Source organism: Entelurus aequoreus, linkage group LG09, assembly GCF_033978785.1.
Source record: "Entelurus aequoreus isolate RoL-2023_Sb linkage group LG09, RoL_Eaeq_v1.1, whole genome shotgun sequence".
In the NCBI taxonomy this organism is placed as follows: Eukaryota; Metazoa; Chordata; class Actinopteri; order Syngnathiformes; family Syngnathidae; genus Entelurus; species Entelurus aequoreus.
Genome location: NC_084739.1, coordinates 55,980,116 through 55,998,156, shown reverse-complemented (window position 1 = coordinate 55,998,156; position 18,041 = coordinate 55,980,116). Strand labels below are relative to the sequence as shown.

Sequence of the window (18,041 nt, the reverse complement as noted above, 5' to 3'; positions counted from 1 at the left end):
TTTCTTTACAGATCAAACATTTTTAGCCTGGGGTGAAAAATAAAATCAATGATGCAAAGTCTTCTGTCTTTGGTTTATTTGAATTTGCTAATATAATTGAGTGTGCAAAATAATATGTGTCTATACTCTTATGGAAATGCTATGGTTTAGATATATTTTTTTTTAAATTGTTTTTTCATGGTAAAAAAAAATACATTTGACAAGTTAAAAGTAGGAATGTCTAAGTCTATCAAATACATGAACCTTTTTCCATACTATGGTTTATATATATTTTTTTTAAATTGTTTTTTCATGGTAAAAAAAATACATTTGACAAGTTTTTTTTGTGTTTTTTTTTGCAAATATTTGTATTGAATTTTACAGTTAAAATCACATTTAACAGTCATACTTTGGTCACGCAAAACCTTCATACAATCGCACATCCACTCATACCCACTCACATGCACACTTGAGGAGAGAGGTGCACTTAAACTTTAACAATTCAAGGTTTACAGTATAAACAGTATTAGAAAAGATACCCAGATATTGTATATATATATATATATATATATATATATATATATATATATATATATATATATATATATATATATATATATATATATATATATATATATATATATATATATATATATATATATATATATATATATATCCATCCATCCCGCTCTGGCTCAGGATCAGCTACAGGCTATCCAGACCATAGTGGATGAACATTCCTCGGCATCAAGGATCCTCAGGAAGTGATCCCAAGATCACCTCTCGAGGACCTCTCCACCGTTCACACTTAAAAAAGAAAAGGAAAGTCACAGAAGACAACAATACAAAATAAAAAGACACAAAAAATAAATAAATAAATAAGCAAGTAAACCGTGGCAAGGCCATATCAGAAGTAACAAAAAAAACACAATAATAGTGTAGGATCAATACAGAAAATAATGAAGATAATAAAAAAGGAATAAAACTACAAAAAAGATGGCAGATACATTTGACAAGTTAAAAGTAGGAATGTCTAAGTCTATCAAATACATGAACCTTTTTTCATACTATGGTTTGTATATATATATTTTTTTAAATTGTTTTTTCATGGTAAAAAAATACATTTGACAAGTTAAAAGTAGCTTTATTGACGTTTGAGAATGTGTGCTGCCGGATCTCCGCCACCAGATGGAGCCCGCGGGCTCAACGTTGAGACCCGCCCACATTGAGGGAAAATAAGCCCCTCCTCGATCTGCGGGCTGCAGCCAGGGGTTACTCGGCTGGGCAGCAGCGACGCGAGGGGGAGGGGCGGAGGGTAACGTGTCGGGCAGGCTGTTTTGAGAAGATTTAAAATAAAAATAATAACTAATGTATGTACACATACATAGGCTATTATTTACACAGTTATTGTAACAAAAATACATTTCTCCTTGGGGATCAATTCTGATTCATATTATTATTATTATCAATTCTACTGCAACTGTTGTTGTTGTTGTTGTTGTTTAGTAGCTATCATCATCATTATAATAATTCTGATTTGCAATTAAACTGTACTGCTGCTGCAGAAGTGATTCGGTACACATACTGAACTGCGGCCACAGTGTGGCGTTGTCAGTCACTGATTCTAGTGATTCGTACTGTCAAAAGAACTGCAGAAGAGATTCGGTACACGTACTGAACTGCGGCCACCGTGTGGCGTTGTCAGTCACTGATTCTAGTGATTCGTACTGTCAAAAGAACTGCAGAAGTGATTCGGTACACATAATGAACTGCGGCCACAGTGTGGCGTCCCAGGTAACACCTAACGTTAACGTAACGTTCCCTTATGGTTCTCTTTTGGCAAGATGAGAACGTTCTAAGAACGTTCTTATAACATATAAAAAAAATAAAAAGTTTTTGATATGTTCTAAGAACGTTCTAAGAACGTTCTAAGAACGGTCTTAGAACATATAAAAAATATGGTGGTTTTTTTATATGTTCTAAGAACGTTCTTAGAATGTTCTTAGAACGTTCTCATCTATATACCAAATACAATTTGCCTGCAATGGAAACAGCAACTGTTAGGCTTTTAGAAGTGTTTTTTTTCGCAAATTTACTTTTTATACAGTATGTTGTAACGTTTCCCTAACTTTCTGCGAAAGTGTTGTGTTTTGTGAACAATCTGACGCCGGCTGAGTCAAGGCTGCACGCACAGTAGGTGGCGGTAATGCACACACAAGGTTGCTTGCCAACCGCCATAAAAATCAGAAGAAGAAGAAGGAGAAGAAGACTGCACGCATGCACAATTGAAGCTGCTCCGTGAGACAAAGAAGGACGAAGGCTAACTGCTTCCAGAATCCCGATTTTAAAGCAATTTGGTGCGCCATCCCTTTATCACAAGTAAGTATAGATGAGTGAAATACGAATCACGTTTTTGTATAACAATTTCCAACCTACATGATTAATTTCAGACCATTTTACGGTTTTAGCGTTGTGTATAAAGGCGCGCCATGCGCCGGCGCTAACTAGCATACATTTCTCGTGCAGGTTGGCTGTTATAAAGTTTCCAAACTGACCAAAGACCAATGAATGACTTCTGAAGAAGGGTGGATTTATTTGTAGTTTAGTTAAACAATAATTTGCCATAGCATATTCATGGGGATACTGCATGAATTTTGAACAGATCAATAACCAGTAGTAAGTATAGAAGGTCTGCTTGGAGCATGTCTAACCAGAAGAGTGTGTGCAGACTAAGAATAACTGACTAACTGTATCAGGATTCATAAATAACCCTTTGATGCAGTATTGAAATGGTAATATTATCTGATTGTTTTCCAGATGGCTCCTTCTTTTGTGGTCGTTGAGTTCCTTGGTGAACATTCAGTCGCTGTTGTACCAACCAAATGGACAGAAGATGATGGAAAGGTTATTACTTTTTCTGAAAAGTACTGTGCATAGGCATAATATTGTAGCTTATTATTATTATGTCATTCATCATGATTATTTTATCTTCAGAATACCTTCTGCTGTTGGCCAAGGCCAAATCCTACCCACTCCAGAATCCGGAAAGCTGAGATTCCTGACAAACAATTCTGGGAGAGGCTGCCAATTCGGGTTTTCAGGAAAACATTGATTGGTAAGGGAATATTGTCTAAGTCATATCATGTATATTTTAAACAACATAAGTTAAATTCATCTTGAGTCATCGTCATACTTTGAAATTTTGCAGAAGACTTTGACAAGGCCCTTCAATACGAAAAACAAGCTGAAATGTTTTCGAGCCCAGAAGAAGTGTTAACCAAACGGAGCCACATCACCCCTGAACGTTATAGAAATGATGAGGAAGATGTGTTTGATGCTGACGGTATAGTCACTTTTCAAAGACTGTTTACTTACAATACTCAAATACTACTTCGTGGTGCATACATTTTTTTGTCTTCGTTGGTTTAGATGAAGAGGAAATTCGGCCAAAAAAGAAGTGCAGAAAAGAGAAAACACAGATCTTCGTCCAGGCACCCCCACTGCCAGAGCTCCGAACCTTTAACTTTCCAATCTCCAGCAAGTACCAGACCACTTCAGCCAGTACCAGCCAATACCAGACCACTCCAAGGCATCCAGGCCGACCTCACAGCCCAGCGAGAAGCAGCACTTCCAGGCTCAGTCCAGACAGGAATGCATCCAGCTCAAGCCAGTACCAGACCGCTCAAGCCAGTACCAGACCAGTCCAGCCAGTACGAGTCAGTACCAGACCGCTCCAAGAAGCAGCAGGAATGCCCTTGACAGTGAACGTTAGTTGGCTATTTAACTGTTGATAGGTGGTGTTAAACAGGCTGTTACAACGGGCAGTAATACGAATTACCTCTTTGACTTTTGTTGTCTTTGCAGTTTTCCAGTTGAACATGAAAGTTCAAAATATACTTGAGAACCAGGGAGAAATTATGCGCATGCTGAGAGGGCTGGCAGCACAGTCTGTGGGGCCAGAATCTGTGGATGTTCAAGATCTCATTGATCAGCCTTTCGAGACTCTTGAGCAGCTGAAGGCCTTCTGTGAACGGCTCGACACTGATCTTCTGCTCAGAAAGCAGCTGGTAATTAGTTTTAATTCCCCACTGCAAAAATATCTTGCTCAGTTATCAAAAAACAATTTCTAATCAAGTACAATATTGTTGTTTATTTATTTGTATAGGTGAAAGCTCTTACTGCTCTTGGTGGGCAGAATTTGGCAGACACGGTGAGGACAATGCTGAGGAAAATTGCCACAAACAAAGTCCTGGATTCCAGACTTTCTCATTTTCTATTGTGGATCACGGATTTGTATTTTAAACCACCTCGAATACTATATCCTCTTGAAAATGAGAGTCGAGAACGCGAAATGGACATTCACAGTGACTTTTATCTCCACTACAATACATCGGCGAAACACTTTAGCTACGGAGCTAACGTGATAGCATCGGGCTCAAACGCAGATAGAAACAAAATAAATAAACCCCTGACTGGAAAGATAGACAGAAAATCAACAATACTATTAAACCCTGGACCTGTAAATACACGGTTAATGCTTTCCAGCTTGGCGAAGGTTAACAATGCTGTTGCTAACGACGCCATTGAAGCTAACTTAGCAACGGGACCTCACAGAGCTATGCTAAAAACATTAGCTATCCACCTACGTCAGCTATCCCTCATCTGCTCATCAACACCCGTGCTCACCTGCGTTCCAGCGATCGACGGAGCGACGAAGGACTTCACCCGATCATCCGTGGGGTCGGCGGCTAGCGTCGGATAGCGCGTCTGCTATCCAAGTCAAAGTCCTCCTGGTTGTGTTGCTGCAGCCAGCCGCTAATACACCGATCCCACCTACAACTTTGTTCTTTGCAGTCTTCATTGTTCATTAAACAAATTGCAAAAGATTCACCAACACAGATGTCCAGAATACTGTGGAATTTTGCGATGAAAACCGAGCTTTTTGTATTGGATACAATGTGTCCGAATACTTCCGTTTCAACGATTGACGTCACGCGCATACGTCATCATACATAGACGTTTTCAACCGGAAGTTTCCCGGGAAATTAAAAATTGCACTTTATAAGTTAACCCGGCCGTATTAGCATGTGTTGCAATGTTAAGATTTCATCATTGATATATAAACTATCAGACTGCGTGGTCGGTAGTAGTGGATTTCAGTAGGCCTTTAAGTCGAGGTCCACGTTAATCAATTCATGGTAATGTCTGTAAGGTGTGTAATTTGTTGTGAGTTCATGCACTGTGTTGGTTTTGTTCTTTGAACAAGGTGATGTTCATGCACAGTTCATTTTGTGCAACTAAATCTTGTCTTGTTTCTGATGCTATGTTTTTTATGCTCATCAATGCACTGCTGGAGTCCGAGCACACGACTGCTTTCCTTGCTTTATTTTCCTCTATCCAATTAACTGCCATATAAATTGCAACCAATTTCCCCGTAAAAACAGATAACTTATCACCAATTCTTTTATTTAATACTATGTTTCCTTGTGGGATAACTGCTGCAGCTCCGACTTTATTATTTATAGTTTTTGATGCATTTGTGTATACCATGATGTTGTCTAAAAACGTTTCCTCAATCCATTGTTCTACCTGGTAACTATTTAAATCTATATTCTTTAATAATTGCATGTTTACCTGTGGGTTGTCATACAAACGTTTGTACATCCACGGTGGTATTGCAGGGATTGGTACTGTAGGGCTCACTTTAATATTGTCAATTTGAGCTTTATTACATACATACTCCTATTATCCACCCGAAACTATTCATTTTTTTCTTGTCTTTTTCTTGTCAGTTTAGTAACACTTGGTGAGTTGGATGTCCTTGCTTGGACCCTTTTAAGTTTGCCCAATAAACTGCTGACAGTTTATCTTTTCTCATGTCTAAAGGTTTTTCATTCATTTCTACTTTTAATGCTGCAACTGGGGTTGATTTAGTAGCTCCACAACATAACCGCTTTTTGAATCTTCTTTTCTATATGATTAGTATTTCTACCTCTGTTCCACATCACTCCATCATCAGCAAACAATGCCACCTCCACTAACCCTTCCAGTTCACTAAAAACTTCATTTATCATTATCGAAAATTGTACTGCACTTATTATACTCCCTGGCGGGGTCCCATTTTCCACTTCATATTCTCTACTATATTAATTCTCTATTTTTACTAATATTGTTCTACTTGTTAAGTATTTTATCCATCTATACATTTTCCCTCTAATCCCAATTTTATTAAATTTTATCAGCAACCCATGTTTCCACAACATATCATAAGCTTTCTCTATGTCAAAAAATACGGCAATTATACTTTATTTATTTATATGTCCTTTTCTCATTTCCTCTTCCAGCTGCACTGCTGGGTTGTTTGTGTTTCTTGCTTTCCGAAATCCCTTTTGGTAGTTTTTTATTATTTCTTTTGACTCTAAATAATATACTAGTCTTTCATTAATAATTTTTTCCATTACTTTCCCCAAATTTGAGGTCAATGCTATCGGCCCATAATTACCTGCCTCTTCCGGGTCTTTCCCTGGTTTGCATATTGGAATTATTACAGCTTCTTTCCACTCAGCTGGTAATTTTCCTTCTTCATATATCCTATTATATAATTTCAAGACCACTTTGCCGATGCTGCCTACATTTTTGATCATCTGATAACTCACCTGGTCTTTTCCTGGTGTTGTATTTTTAAACTTTTTCAATATTCGAACCATTTAATTTAAAGAAAATGTTGCTAAAGCCATTATCGTTATCTTCCATCGTTTCCCCAATATTTAAACTAATTGTTTCTTCTCTCTTTTCTTTTTTTCTACATTTCTCAAATTATCATTACTGTGCACTTTAACAAATGTTTTTGCTAAAAGTTCTGCTTTTTCTTTATTTTCTCTCACATACCATGTCCCATTGGCGTTGTTAGGCCTATTTTAGGGGGGCTCTCTATATATATTTGTATATATACATATATATATATATATATATATATATATATATATATATATATATATATATATATATATATATATATATATATATATATATATATATATATATATATATATATAATTTATATAATAGATTGTATTTGTAATCTACTTTACATTTGATTCCAAATCTCAAAGTGCTACAGAATTACAACCATTGGCGTTGTTAGGCCTATTTTGGCAATGTAATAAATAAAAAAAAAAAAAAAGCCTTATCGATAAGCCATTTGTTTTATTTGATGTATATATATATATATGTCCTTACGTAACATCACCAGAATGATTGACAATTAGGAGGACCAATAGTCAACATGATCCACAACATCCTCTAGTATACCTTTAAGTCTTTCATATATATATATATATATATATATATATATATATATATATATATATATATATATATATATATATATATATATATATATATATATATATATATATATATATATACATATATATATATACATATATATATAATCAGTGACGTGCAGTCATTAGAGGCAGGGGAGGCGGGGCCTCACCTGCCATCATGGAAAGAAAAAAAATGTAAATAGAAAAAAAAAATTATTAAATAGTTATATGTATCTAGTGATTATACTAAAGTTATTTTCCATTTAACTTCACCAGTTTTAGATTATTTTTATTTTTATTTTCACATTTGCCGTTCAAATACAGAGAAGAGACGGTGTGGTGATCAGCAGCCAGTTGAGGCACGTCACTCGGTTGTGCCTCAACATGGATTGTGCGCAATGACTGGGCTAACTGCTGGCCTGCTGTGCAGTGAGACTGTATTGCTATATGAATTATATCAGCTAACTAAACTATGGCATAGTTTAATTAGCTGAGGTATATAATGTACAGTGTATTTTGTCAACAACTGTATGTGTGTAACGTATTTTTTGTGCTGAGCATTCATAAAACTGCTGCAAAAGACGTCCTGGCTGAGGCTCGCAGTAATCCGGCCTCCTGGTGGTAGAGGGCGGTAGTGATCCCAGAGATCATTCCTCGGCCGCAGAAGAAAAAAAAAAAAAAAAGTTAGCAATAAGTGCAGCGATTGTTTATTTCCTCTCGCCTGAACTTTTATTAAAAACATGGAGGATTACATATGTAAAATAAAACAGTTTTCTAAACCGGACTTTCAATCGAAGCAGGAGGTAATAATTTAAGGTAGACCAACGCCGGAGCTAAAAGGTTTGCTTTTGACTTCGGGACAGAAGACCCGTTCTTTTCAAACGGCGTGGTACACACGCAAAGGCTGGCTGTGTGGATGTCCAGCAAGACAGGTAAGACCATAATAATGTTCTTTTTATTAAATGTGCTCTTTTGTGTGCTACATTTTGTATGTGTAAAGAATGCTGGTATGAGCTTTTAAACATAACCCGTTAACTGCTGCCAATCACATGGTGAATAAGATACTCTTTAGCAGGGTTGTCCAAAGTGCGGCCCGGGGGCCATTTGCGGCCCGCAGCTTTACCGGCCCGCCACACATTCTGGAAATACTATTGTAAAAATAAAAAAGAACATTAAAAAAAGTGGAATGAGGTGAAATCTAACGAGAAAAAGTTGCTATGTTGACACAAAAGCTGCCATGCAGGCTGTTTTTTTTTCTTTTGTCTTTCTTCATTTTTCTTTTTTTTGCCATTGCTCAAAAAAAAAATATAATGACAAAAAATCCATGTTATAATGAATTATTTTCAGGGCTCCAATTACTTCAAATATTTCACTTTAAAATGTTTTATGTGGTAAATATTGCATATATTGTGTAGTAGCCATATAAAAACATCAAAGTTTTCCTTGACAAAAGCGCATAAAATAAACAAAATAATTTTTCCAGCATAAAATCGACAGATATATCTGAATTTGATCTCGAAACTTAAGTGTTGAAAGTAAAAGAAAAACCTAATAAAAATGTATCACTTTGTGAGTGGGGCACCTTTTGGATCCCAAATATATTTAGTGACTTTTTATTTATCTTTTCACTGTGATTACTCAAAAATATGAAATAATTAAAATCAATGGTGTCCTGCATTATTGATCTTTTAGGGCTCTAATTACTAAATACTGCATATTTCAGTTTTACTATAAAAAAAGCTAAGTTGTTTTTGACAGAAAAGCCATAAAACATTTTTTTAAATTTGTATTACTTTATATCAACTTGAAGTTGATATAGAGATTTACTGTAAGCGTTAAATAATTAAAAAAAAAAAAAAATCGGACTTATTTTTAACATTTTAATGACTGAGACCCTTTATGGTCCCCGGGACCCCTAAAGGTAAAATAAATAAAAAATGCATATATTTTGTTATGGTTTGAAAATGAAAAATATCAAAATGGCCCCCACATGCTTTAATTTTTACGTGTGCGGCCCTCAGTGGAAAAAGTTTGGACACCCCTGCTCTTTAGGGTTCATATGTTTGTAAATCTGACTGTGATGAAGTCAGTGCCTCACCAGCCATGGACCTCACCGCACGTCACTGATATATATATATATATATATATATATATATATATATATATATATATATATATATATATATATATATATATATATATATATATATAAGAAAAACCCAGTGAAGTTTTGTGCTCGTGCGCTACGTTCGCTCGCATCCTGTGCATCTCCTGGGGGCTAAGCCCCCCCTGTCCTTAAAAGCTAGTGACGCCCCTGCGGTGTCCCATCTTTCATCACATGATTTTTATGTTCACATCTGATCCCTGACAATTTCTTGATCATTCCCCACACTTTGCCTAAAGGAGTAGTTCTATTTAGTGATTCACAACATGTTCTCCAATAGTGTTTTCTTGTCTTTTTAAAACGCACCCTACTTTAGCTTGGTGCCTTTTATACTGGATCATAACTTGAAAATTATGTGTTTTTCTTAATATTCTAAATGCTTTATTCCGTTCTTTTATTGTGTCTGTGCACACTTGTGTCCACCACGGCACTATCTTACTTATTTTCTCTATTCCACTCCTTGGTATGCTTTGTTTATCTGCTTCCATTATGCACTTTGTAATATCTGTATTTAGTTTTTCAATATCTTGATTTATATCCACTTCCTTTAATGTCATGTCTGTAATTTCCCTAAATTGCCCCCAGTCACCATGACTATACTTCCATCTTCCTTCTTTCTTAGTGCTTTCTGTCCTTTGGTTTATGTTTATGTGAATGGAAATTGGGTCGTGATCACTTCCTATAGTGCGGTCTTTATTTAGGCAAGGCAAGGCAAGGCAACTTTATTTGTATAGCGCTTTTCATACACAAGGCAGACTCAAAGTGCTTCACAGACAACAAAGTGAAATGAAAGAAAATAAAAGCAAAATTAAAATGCAGACAATAAAAATAAAAACAGTGCAGACGTTAAAAGTTAAAAGATTAAAAGATTTAGCTGAAAGCTAAGGTGAACATAAAAGTCTTCAGTCTAGTTTTAAAAGTAGTGAGAGTTGGGGAGAGTCTGACATCTTCAGGAAGTTTATTCCAGCTATGTGTTGCATAGTGACTGAATGATGATCTCCCTTGATTTGAGTTTACTCTTGGAACCGCTAACAGATTGGTCTCAGAAGATCTTAGTGATCTAGAGGGCGTATATAGTGGGAGCATATCAGTGATATACTTGGGCCCTAGACCATGTAGTGATTTATATGTGAGCAGGAGGATTTTGAAATCTATTCTCTGATGTACAGGGAGCCAATGTAAGGATTTAAGAATTGGTGTAATGTGCTCACATTTTTTGGTCTTTGTTAGAACTCTAGCAGCAGCGTTCTGAACAAGCTGTAGCTGCCTGACAGTTTTTTTGGGAAGACCTGCAAGGAGACCATTACAATAGTCTAGCCTACTGGTAATAAAGGCATGTACAAGTTTTTCTAAGTCTTGAGCTGACATGAGCCCTCTAAGTCTTTTTACATTTACTTCCCACTCCACCTTTCCTGCTAACCCTTGTGACACTAGTGTTAAATCTATTGCTGTTTCTTTACCCGTAACTACATCTAACCTTGTTCCCGACCCATCATTCACACACACCAATTCTTTTTCCTCCAAAAATGCTTCCAATGTTTCCCCATTCCAGTCATCCCTTTCACCCCACATTGTGCTATGTGCATTAAAGTCACCACACCAAATGATATTGCCACTCCAGTGCTCGACTATTGTTTCTAGTTGATGTATTTGTAATTTCTTGCATGGATTATAGAAGTTTAGCACTTTGTACCTTTCTTTATTATTCCATACTTCTACCCCTACTATTTGTAGTTCTTGTGTTACTTTTAATATTTTATAATGCATGTCTTCTTTAATGAATACTGCACATCCTCCTCCTTGCCCATCGTCCCTATCTTTACGTATTGTTATACAGGTATATCCTTTTATTATAAAGTTCAATTTTGGCTTCAGCCATGTTTCTTGAATACATATTATATGTGGTTTAGTTTTCATATTATTAATAAATCCCTTTAATTCCTGTCTGTTTGCTATTAAACTTCTGGCATTCCACTGAACAATTAACATGGCGTTGGATTGTGGTAACATGACTCATGACATGTCTTGTCTGCTCTCTGTAGTTCACCTTGCACCTGTTCCCAAGATAGTTCTTTTACATTTAAAAACTTTGCTGCTGCTTTGACGATTATTTTGATCTTCTCAGTCCTATTTCTTGCCTGTTCTGTACAGTTTATTACGTATGCCAGGAACACAACTAGCTTGTCCATGGAAACTCCTGTATTTGCTGCCGCTTGTTTTTTATTACTTGAACTATTCTCACTGCTGTCTTGTTCTCCACTTTCTTGAAGTCTTACTTTAACTGCCTTTGCATATGTAATATTTCTTTCAACTCTGATTTGCTGCACTTCTGTTGCCTGTTTCCTTCTGACACAGCCCCCATAAGCTGCTGTGTGATTCCCGCCACAGTTACAACACTTGACCTGTTCATGACTTCCACATTGTCCATATTCATGCTCCCCTCCACACCTTCCACATCTCATTTTAGCATGACACACAATAGCTATGTGCCCATAGCGTTGGCAGTTGAAACAGCGTACTGGGGGTGGAAAGTAAGCTCTAACGTAGAAGCTTAAAAACCCTATCGACAAACTGCACTAGCACAGATTCGCTCTCCGTCTTTTCTCCGTTTCTAAATGCCATCATTCTCCTCATCATTGTGACAGTTCCCCCTTTTATTTCTCTTTTCAAATCATCTACATTTTCACTTCTTGGGATTCCTATCACGACTCCTCTCGCCCCCTTTCGTTCTCCCACTTCGATTGTTTCCTTTATTATCTTGTTGCATAGCTTTTGCAACCGCATTGCTTTGTTCTTTTGCTCTCCATTTTTACACTTGATCAAAAGCCGTCCGTCCCTGAGCACCTTCGCCATCTCCAACTCTCCAATGTCCTTTTTTAATCCCTTAACCAGTGTTATCAAACTTATATCGTTCATGTCTTGATCTGATTTAAATTTATATATAATTGTGGAAGTTGCCTTCCAGTGGGTCCTCCAGACCACCAAGCATTTCCAAGCGAGCCCATTTCATCATTACAAGACAGTTTTATTTTTCCCAACAAGTCTCTTATTGCTTTTGCAATCGTCTCTTTTTCGTGAACGTTCGTCGTCCTCCCACTCTCCCCCAGCTCCCACTACCTCTCCTCCCCGGCTGCTGCTTAAACAGAGCGACAGGTGATTAGATAATAAGGCCCACCTGGGCCATCTACGCACCTGTCGCTGACTTTGAGGCCGGTCCTGCCACGCCCCCCCTCCACAATGCAGTTATCTACCACTTTCCTTCATGACCTCCTCTCCCCTTCTTTCCTCTCTCCCCTCTAGTCCTATACATGTCCATACCTTCCTCATACATCCCGTCACTATCCCCTTCCATCTCGATCCAGTCACAAATCAGTTTATGCTCAACCGCCAATAAGATTTAGACACTCTCACCGCTCCTTGGTTCACTTCCGCTTCCGCTCCATGAAAAGACCCAAACACTTATTATTATTATTCTACTCGGTTGCAGACTTGACTGAAAACGTGCATACCGCCATCTACTGTACTGGAGTGTGTAGCCAGGGCTGTACTTTATATTTTTTCTATTAAACAAATAATAATAATAAGGAAAAGAACACACCTTTACACACATACTGATAATAATCGTAATATTATGTTATATAATCCTGTATAACTGTTATTTTAACCAAATACTCCAGCAACCCTGCGACCCCCAAAGGGCATACTTGCCAACCCTCCCGTTTTTACCGGGAGACTCCCGGTATTCAGCGCCTCTCCCGATAACCTCCCGGCAGAAATGTTCTCCAGACAAACTCCCGGTATTCAGCCGGAGCTGGAGGGGGCGTGGCCTCCAGCAGACTTAAGTAGGGACAGCCTGTTCTCACGTCCACTTTCCCACAATATAAACAGCTTGCCTGCCCAATGACGTCATAACTGCAGAATGATCGAGGGCGAGTTCTTGGTTTCTTATGTGGGTTTATTGTTAGGCAGTTTCATTAACATCCTCCCAGCGCGGTAACAACACACAACAACAGCAGTCACGTTTAGTCTACCGTAAAGCAGTTCGTCTGCCGTAAACAGCAATGTTGTGACACTCTTAAACAGGACAATACTGCCATCTACTGGATAGCCTCCAGAACACTAAAATTCAATTATTTCTTTTATTTATATGTATAATAGAATAAATATATATATATATATATATATATATATATATATATATATATATATATATATATATATATATATATATATATATATAGCTAGAATTCACTGAAAGTCAAGTATTTCATATATATATATATGAAATACTTGAGTTGGTGAATTCTAGCTTAAATATATTCCCCTCTTAACCACACCCCAACCACGCCCCCGCCCCACCCCCGACCACGCCCCCCCACCCCCCACCTCCCGGTATCGGCGGTCTCAAGGTTGGCAAGTATGCCAAAGGGACCCCCGGCCAAATTGTTTTAACCCAATGCTGCCTCCCAGTCAAAAAGTTTGAAGACCCCTGGTATAGACAGTACAGTTCAATACTTCAATGTAATGTAAATGTAGGATAAACCGTATTCCTGATACAGATATTATTACTTTTTACTCTGACATTTTCAAGATCATTAAATTATTTTGTGACTTTGTCTCTCTCATTCACAACTCGCCAATCTTCTGCTGTCAGCAGGGCCATCGCATAAGGGGCAAAGGGGATGACAATTCTTAGGGCCCACAGCCAGCTCAGGCCCACACATAGCTATCTAGCCTCAATGACAAAAATATATACACTGAACTAATATATATACACACATATATATATATATATATATATATATATATATATATATATATATATATATATATATATATATATATATATATATATATATATATATATATATATATATATATATATATATATATATATATATATATATATGTTAGGGAGACTGAAGGACCCACTTTGTGTCAAACTGTCAAAAAACCCATCAATCAAAATGATTTACGACCTCTAAGCCCCACCCCCTGTCATCCGGTGTCTATGTCCCGCCTTCAGGCCTCTATGATTTGATAGGATTTATATATATTTAATTTGACAAAATTAAAAAATTAAATATATCACAGATATATACAAACGTATAATATATTTAATTTAACAGGAAAAGTGTAGGTGTACTATACAACACGTCTTCATCTTCATCCTATTCCCTGGAACTCTGAAATTATGGAGATAAAGCTATGTGTGCGTGTATGGGTCCAAGCAGGAATTATTTTTGTTTCACCAATGATGGGTTTATGAGGGGTCAGTGGGGGGGGGGTCACCCTTTGCCGTGTCACCTGTTTCTACACACCTGTTGTTTATCCATCCGTGACATTTCAGAGTTAAAAAAACAAAACAAATGAGGAAAACAGGTGTGCTGTTTATTTATAATAAAAGTCATTGCTGTTGATTGAGATAACAGTGAAAGACGAATAGGAGCAGTCATATAAGCATGCAAGAGTTGTAACTTCAGCAGCAGTGGTACATTTGAGAGCATTGTAAATGACACGATATATATTTAATATTAATCCAGTTAATTAAATTAATTTTGATTTGTCCTAGTAATGGGAACAGTCACACCCTTCATGATTGAATGTAACCATGCTCTTCATCATTGGACGAATGCTGAGACAACTGATTATACAATGACTTCTCATCATCCTGTCAGTTTCTAACTAACCCTAACACCGTCCACTATTTTCAAGAATGTTTTATTATGCTCCATTTAATCTTACTTTATATCATGGTCAAACTATGGAAATTAGAAATAAGTCTATCTTTGTTTCTAAAATATATCTTGATTTTAAATACCACCGACAGATTAAATATTTTTTTACCAACATAAAATATACTATGCAACAATAGTTTTTACAATACTAAAAATAATACTAAAGCCATGATGTTGATTGTATGGTCTAGTTTAGGCTTTAAGCCAAATCATGCAGTTAAAAAAGATGAACAATTAGTTTCAGAATGGTAACTGTTTAAAGCTATTAATGTTTTTCAGATCTTCCCATACTACTTTTTAAACTTTAAATGTCTACTTTTTATCATTGTAAGATTTTCAGAAAAATATATTGAGTTAATTTTTGATGATGACAAGATTTTTGAGTCATGTCTTGTGACAATTTCCCTTGTGGATCATTAAAGTGTGTCTAAGTCCAAGTCTATACCGTTAATGTTTAATCCACATATTTTTTTAAATATTTAACACAATGTTTTAATTGCCTGTCACTACATTGTAGGAATATTGATAGTTTTCTTCTTTTTGTAATGTCCACATGTTTAATATACATATTGAAGTTGCATTATAAGTGTATCTTTTATTGTCATTGTACAACAATACAACAAGTTTGAATGAATAGCTGCAAGTTAACTTTAGCTTCTTGATTTTAATATGTTTCGTGGAGTGTGACTTTTTTGGTGCTTTTAGACTACCATCCATTCCCATGCTTTTATCATTGCTTTTTCCTAAATCTAACCTTGTTTGTGTGTGTATGTTCTTCACCTGCAGATAATGTTTTCTTGTATGTTAGTATTTTAGAACGGCTCTTTTTTCAAAACTAACAGACGGCAGAAATACAAGTTGACTTTAATAATAGTCTTCGCAACAATAATAATTAGGGGTGTGGGAACAAATCGATTCGAATTCGATTTGCGATTTGCGATTCTCACGTTGGGCGATTCAGAATCGATTCTCATTTTTAAAAAATCGATTTATTTTTATTTTTATTATTTATAAAAAAAAGTTATTTTTTATTTTTTTTATTTTTTTTATTAATCAATCCAACAAAACAATACACAGCAATACCATAACAATGCAATCCAATTACAAAACCAAACCCAACCCAGCAACACTCAGAACTGCAATAAACAGAGCAATTGAGAGGAGACACAAACACGACACAGAACAAACCAAAAGTAGTGAAACAAAAATGAATATTATCAACAACAGTATCAATATTAGTTACAATTTCAACATAGCAGTGATTAAAAATCCCTCATTGACATTATCATTAGACATTTATAAAAAAATTAAAAAAAAAGAACAATAGTGTCACAGTGGCTTACACTTGCATTGCATCTCATAAGCTTGACAACACACTGTGTCCAATATTTTCACAAAGATAAAATAAGTCATATTTTTGGTTCATTTAATAGTTAAAACAAATTTACATTATTGCAATCAGTTGATAAAACATTGTCCTTTACAATTATAAAAGTTTTTTTACAAAAATCTACTACTCTGCTTGCATGTCATCAGACTGGGGTAGATCCTGCTGAAATCCTATGTATTGAATGATTAGAGAATCCTTTTGAATCGGGAAAAAATCTTAGCCACACGATTATCAAATGGAATAGGAAAATTAATTCATACTGACCAAACTGGCTTCATGGAAGGTCGACAATCTTCAGACAATACAAGGAAATTGTTTAATGTTATTTACTATGCTAGAAGTCTCCCTTATCCCACAGCAGTGGCATAAACTGGTCATTTATGTTTTACACATTATGTAAATTTGGATTTGGAGATAATTTTATACAATGGATTAAGATGCATCAGTCAAAACCAATAATCATATTTCAGAACCTTTTTCGTTAAAAAGAGAAGTAAAACAGGGATGTCCTGCATCTGGATTATTATTTAATTTGGTTATTGAACCCTTAGCTGCAAAAATAAGAAGTGAAAATAATATTCATGGTATAAAAATTGGCTCTCAGTATAATAAGCTATCGATGTATTGTGACGACATAAATCTCTACCTGTCACACGTTAACTCCTCTCTTCACTATATCAATAATGTCATCACTGAATATGGCTGTTTATCAGGGTATAAAGTCAATTGGGAAAAATGTGACATATTACCACTTAATAAACACTGCAAGAAATCACAAGTTCAGAACTCCAAAATTAAATGGAAAGAGGCAGAAATCATATATCTAGGACTACACATTACACCAAACCTTTATACAAGCAAAGATCTAAATCTTAAACATTTAAAAAATAAGATAGAATCCAAAATGGAACGCTGGTCACGTCTCCAAATATCACTTTGGGGTCGGTGAACATAGTAAAAATGAGTATACTGCCAGCAGTTAATTATATACTGAAAATGATGCCTGTCCTAATTAATAAAAGTTGGTTTAAGAAAATACATACAATATCACATTTTATATGGTGTGGAAAGAAGGCCAGATGTTCATACTTAAGGTTGTCTTGTACATAAGATAAAGGAGGACTACAATTACCAAACTTCTTACATTATTATATCTCCTTCGGTTGTGAACAAGCAAGCCACTTATTTCATTCTTCTGCAGATAAGGACTGGATCAACATAGAAAAAAATATGTTAATGAATTTGGACATTGATGTGGGGAGTTATATTATATTAAAAAAAAACCTAATGAATTGAGGCAGAGCCCAATAGAGGCCACCTTTAACATTCTAAAACTGTGTCAGAAAATACTAGGAATCAAGTCAATGACATCTGTAAATCAACCGCTTTGGTACAATCCTAATATCATAATTAATAAAAATGTGGTTAAATGGACAACATGG

General features: G+C 35.9%; 1 protein-coding gene across 1 annotated transcript in view; it reads left to right on the top strand.

Moving 5' to 3' along the window:
• Positions 1–8,041: 8,041 nt before the first annotated feature.
• The window catches only part of fam98a (family with sequence similarity 98 member A), a 51,686-nt gene continuing 41,686 nt past the window's right edge, over positions 8,042–18,041 (top strand). Inside the window, exon 1 of the mRNA XM_062058969.1 lies at positions 8,042–8,239. The gene's annotated coding sequence lies outside the window, so the exon portion shown is untranslated. The remainder of the gene's footprint in view (positions 8,240–18,041) is intronic.